At 41.1% G+C, this 5,667-nt stretch overlaps 1 pseudogene; it reads left to right on the top strand.

The window, feature by feature from the left end:
- The first annotated feature begins 1,083 nt into the window (after nucleotides 1-1,083).
- On the top strand, nucleotides 1,084-3,585 carry LOC135363634 (cytochrome b-c1 complex subunit 7-like; annotated as a pseudogene).
- Nucleotides 3,586-5,667: the final 2,082 nt, after the last annotated feature.

Below are 5,667 nucleotides of genomic sequence, written 5' to 3'. Positions count from 1 at the left end.
GACGATGGACTCTGAAAAACAAACTGAGGGTTCTAGAGGGGAGGGGGGTGGGAGGATGGGTTAGCCTGGTGATGGGTATTAAAGAGGGCACGTTCTGCATGGAGAACTGGGTGTTATGCACAAACAATGAATCATGGAACACTACATCAAAAACTAATGATGTATGATGATTAACATAACAATAAAAAAATTTTTTTTAAAAAGTGCCCTCCCTGTACCAGGAGGAAGGAAGACATTCTCGTCACCAGAGAAGGGGACTGAAGGCTGAGAGAAATCTGTACAAACTTGTTAAACTGATCCTCATCTCTCTAGTCACGTTTCCACAATTAACTGCCCTAGCCCAAACCCCTTTGTTTTGTCACGTTCTTACAATTTACCACCCTTTGTCCAACCTACTACGTAGCATTCAACTCTAGCTACTTCTTTGGGTCTTCATTTTCCAGTGAAGGTGCCCACATACATGTAGAAATGAAATATACAGTCTTTTTATTATACTTGTCTTTCTTTTCTTCAGGTTTTGCTCAAAGCCCTAAGAGTTAACTTAGCCTTTCAAAGATTACAGTAACTGCTGCCAAGATAAGCTATTACTTTCCAGCGGGGAGAAGTGGCTGCAGTGACCATCAGACTAGGTAAGTGGATAAGTGGAAAGGTTTTTCCCTTCTTTCTTTGGCTCCATGCCTGTGTACTTCCCTAGCATCCGGGCTATGGTTGCGCTGTTTCTTTCTGTCCTCTGTGGCTCCACATTTTTCATTTTTAGTACCTTCATTATCCATCCCTGAGTCCCACACCACCTCCTGCCACAGAACTAGGCACAGAGACACCTGTGTCTAGCAAATTATTGACATCTTAATTCCTCCCCTCCTAAAGTTCCCCAGCATAAAGAGATGAGTGTGTAGAGCTACCCTCATCCCCCCTGGTGATGGGAAGTCCTGAGCCCCACACTTAAACCTTTAGCAGTAGAGATCACGGTAGAAGGGGAGTGGGGGAGGGGAGAAGCAAAGTGTTTCCATAGGAACAAGTGAGATCTATCTCCCTTCAGGTTTGAGCAGCTTAGCAGCTGCAGTGCCCAAAGCCTTACTACAGTTTTGGTAACTAATTAATGCTTTCTCCTCCTGTCTACAGGAGAAAGCAATAAACAAAGTAATTTCTACTGTTTGGGGCCTACCCAAAGCCCACCTTTAGGAATTCCTGCTCTTTCTCATCTAGCCTGGAGGAGAAAGCAACTGAGACATCTTCTCTACCTACCCACAGCCCAATTTGGGGAATTCCTGGACCTTTTCTTCCCTTGCCTGGAACAAAGAACAAAAACCAAAAGCACCATTTGGGCTGCTTGTTCCAATCCTACCTCCCGCTCCTCAGCCAACAAACGTCTCCCCGTCCTTTCAAAATGGTAGCCACTAGCTTCTGTTGACATCTCTCAAATCCTGTTAGTCAGCCTATGAGGTTCTCCTATGACTCTTCCAACAAACCAGGTTTCAAACAGGATCCCATCCTTGTCAGCAAAATTGATACATTTTTACTATTTATATTTCTTCATAGTTATCCTGAAAGAAACCCTGACCTTGCTGGGGTAGAGATCAGAGTCATTGTTATTATTTACTCATGATGACATCACCAATTTCCCAGAGGTGACCTCATAACAGCCACATGATTAGGACTCCGTGTCCAGGAGTTGTACCACAGGAGAAGAACCCTGAGATTAGGAATTGGGGTTTTATATAGAAACAGGATACCTCTCCCCTCCTCCCCTTCTGAGAAAAAAAGAGAAACCTCTGCTCTGCAGGCTTTCACAATCCTTTGGAATGTAAATGAATTAAGTCTGCACCACAGAATGCAAAGCATTTGGCTCTGGAAGAGGTAAGTTTTATTACCCTTCGGATGAGAGCAGATGGTTCAAGGTCTATCCAATACCCTTTAACTTCCAAGGCTTGTCCTTTAACCCAAGTGCCAATAATGTTTTCTCAGAAAGGCCTAACTGTGTAGAACCATGAAGATAGCCACTTCTTGACACAGATCAGTGGTTGCCTGTGGCTGAATGTTGGAGCGAGATTGAGAGGGAATAGGTAGGAGGGAATCTTCTGGGGTAAGGGAAGTATTTTAAAACTGAAATGTGGGGTCTCAGGATCAAAACGGCAAGCAGGCCTGCTATTGCAGCATCCAGCCAGTGGCTGGAGGGTATTCGGAAATGGTATCACGATGCCACAGGGTCCAATAAACTGGAGTTAGTTTATTGAGATGATACAGTATATGAGAATGATGATGTGAAAGAGGCCATAAGCTTCCTGAGAACCTGTATAACCACAGGGTGTTTCACACTGAGAGAGCACTGGATCTGACCACGAGGCAGCAGATCATGCCTAATGAGCAGTGGACAAAATATGAGGAGGATCAATTCTACTTGAACCCTACTTGAAAGAAGTTATTTGGGAAACAGAAGAGAGAGAAAAATGGGCAAAGAAATAATCATGCAGTTGAAATCTGTGGTTGCAGCTGTCCTCAAATATTTTTAAGAAGTTGGGTAAATCTGAAGTGTACAATTGAGAACTATTTGGGCTGTAAATGTACTACTTTAAATAAATGTCTATTGTAATTTTTGAAAATTAAATTTAAAAAATGTTAATAAAAAAGCTGAATTGCAGGGATGATTTCACAACTGCACAATGTACTAAAAATTACTGAACTGTACACTTGAGATAGGAAACTGAAGGGACCCCATGAAGGACTGCTTTTTTGCTGCCTCTATTCTTGCAAGGACCTGCACCTCTGCTTTACCCATGCCTTAATGTATGTCCTCCTCATCAAGGTCAAGGAGTTACTGATTTCTTTGGAGTCTTCCAGCATGATAGATAACATTTAAGGAGAAACTGGGCGAGGTCATTTTTTAAGACCACTGACTCCAGACACCTTGATGCCAAGACTCTTGGCTTCAGGGCATATTAGGTGACTTATGGAGGGCACCTGAGCACTTGTTCTTGTTTTGACTAGTTCCTGGATGCTTGGGAGGACACGTACACCAAACCACTATCCTCAGTAAAACCTCCCAAAAACCAAGCAAAGATGACAGTCTCTCTCTTTCCTTTCCAAATCTCCTGGATGCTCGGTCTGTATCTGCACTCTCTATATCTTCAGTAAACTCTGCTCTCACTTCCTCTTGGCTCCCATTTGCTTTCTATACTGCAAGAAGCCAAGGACCCTCTGGGCTGGTCCTGTGGGACCCCCTCTGTGTCCTTGGACCTGACCTGCTTACATCACACTTACAATGGGCAAATTGTGTGGTATGTAAATTATTCAATAAAGCTATTAAATATAAGCCATAGATTGGGAGGATTATTTGTAACAACTACAACTTAACAAAAGATCTGTTTCCAGGTTATATAAGGAACTCTTACAAATCAATAAGAAAAAATAAATAAAGGTCCCTCACAAAAGATGACACACCCAAATGGCCAATAAATATTTGAAAATGTGCTCAAAATCATTAGGCATTAGGAAAATGCAAATTAAAGTCATAATGCTATACCATTACACACCCACCAGAAAAGCTAAAATGAAAAAGACAAAACCAAGTGTTGGCAAGTATCTTGAACAACTGGGTGAGAGTGTTCATGGGATTGTAAATTGGTGCAACTGTGTTAGAAATTTCGGTCCATCAATGAAAGTTGAACATATATATCCCTATGATCCAGAAATCTCACTCCTGGGTATATACCCAAGAGAAATGTCTATATATATATATATATAGACATCAAAAGTCATACAAAAGGATATAGCATGATTCATAGCAGGTCAACACTAAAAACACCCAAATATCCATCAAGAGTAGAATGAATAAATTATGGTATGCTCACAAAAAGAAAACACTTCTACTCTCACCAACACTTCTGACGCCACATATGTGAGATTTTCCACACTAAGCAATACCCCAATTCTTGGTGGGTACCAACTAGATACCCTACAATTTAACTCAATTCCGACACAGACTGCCTGGAGTTAGCACAGATCCCACAGGTTAAGGGATCAGTCCTACAAGACTGCCCTTCCTCCGCTTCTGACTCCAATCAGAAGTCTAGGCCTCCCATACTTCTGACTGGTGGCAAACAATAAACCAGGGACTCCCAAGACTCCCTCTTAAGGTTCGGTAATTTATTAGAATAGCTCACAGAGCTCAGAAAAACTGTTTACTTACTAGATTACTGGTTTACTATAAAAGGAAACAATTCAGAAACAGCCAGACAGAAAAGATACTACGTAGGACAAAGTGTGGGGAAAGGCACAAAGCTTGCAAGCTCTGCAGGTGTGCCCTATCTTCAAACACCTTCATGTGTTCAGCATCTCAGAAGCTCTCTGAATCCCTTAGGTTAGGGTTTTTTTTTAATATAAGCCTTATTACATAAACATGGTGGATTAAATCATTGACCATTAGTGATTAACTAAACTTTCAACCCCTCATTTCTCCCCAGAGGTCAGGAGGTGGGGCTGAAAGTTCCACAAATAATGTTGGGTCCCGTGGCAACCAGCCCTAATCCCTAGGGGCTTTCCAAAAGCTACCTCATTAACATAAATTCAGGTGTGGTTGAAAGGGACCTATAATGAACAAGAAATGATACTCTTTTCACCTTATGGTTCTGGAACTATTTCAGAAGCCAGGAACAAGAACCAAATATTATAACAAAAGATGTTCCTATGGCTCTTATCACTTTGGAAAATACAAGGGTTTGAGGAGCTTTGTTCAGAAGCTTGGAGGAAGGCCAAACATTTTTCTTATTATATCACAATATCATATCCATATTGTGGAATGTTATTTCATAGAGGGAAGAGTGTGGGAGAAGGGGGACAAGCTTTGGGGTTCTGTTAATTCTTTATCTTGGTGCTGCTTATGGGAGTAAGTTCACTTTTTACAAATTTATTAAGCTACTCATTTTTGGTTTGTGTACTTTATTTTTGTTATACTTCACACCAACCCCACCACTACCAGAGTTCCTTTTATATGTAGAGTCTACTATTTATGGCTACTCTGTGTGTGTGTGTGTGTGTATACATACATATATATAATAGGTGTATAAAGTAGGCATGTCTACTGTGTACCTACCCTAAGACACAGCAGTATCTCACTCCCAGATATTTATTTACCCAAACCCGGTGATAAAACTAATAGGTACCTAGCAGAGTATCTTGAACACTATGGTACACAATTAACATTGAACACAGAACAAAAAAAGGCCAAATAGAGTCACCTAATATTTTAATCATTTTTTACCATGTTAACCGTGCAGAAATCAGTGGGGCCTAAATAAATATCACCCCCATTACATTATAGATGACTGCCACCAGGTATCATGCTAACAGGTTTCTTTCAACTGACTGAAGCTGTAACTACTTTTGTTTGTTTGTTTGTTTGTTTTAAAGATTTTATTTATTTATTCATGAGAGACAGAGAGAGAGAGAGAGAGGCAGAGGGAGAAGCAGGCTCCCAAGGAGCAGGGAGCCCGATGTGGGACTCGATCCCAGGACCCTGGGATCATGACCTGAGCCGAAGGCAGACACTTAACCATCTGAGTCACCCAGGCACCCTGTAACTACTTTTGTTATTTTTAATTATTCAAATCCAAATCCTTTAAAATTAAATCATAAAACTAGGGCAATGTGAATAATCATATTGAACGGTTA

Source organism: Mirounga angustirostris, unplaced genomic scaffold (assembly GCF_029215605.1).
Source record: "Mirounga angustirostris isolate CCGP_5_RB_7025 unplaced genomic scaffold, mMirAng1.0.hap1 SCAF_2, whole genome shotgun sequence".
Taxonomy (NCBI): domain Eukaryota; kingdom Metazoa; phylum Chordata; class Mammalia; order Carnivora; family Phocidae; genus Mirounga; species Mirounga angustirostris.
Note: the sequence above shows the minus strand (reverse complement) of the source record. Positions and strands in the feature narration are given on the sequence as shown.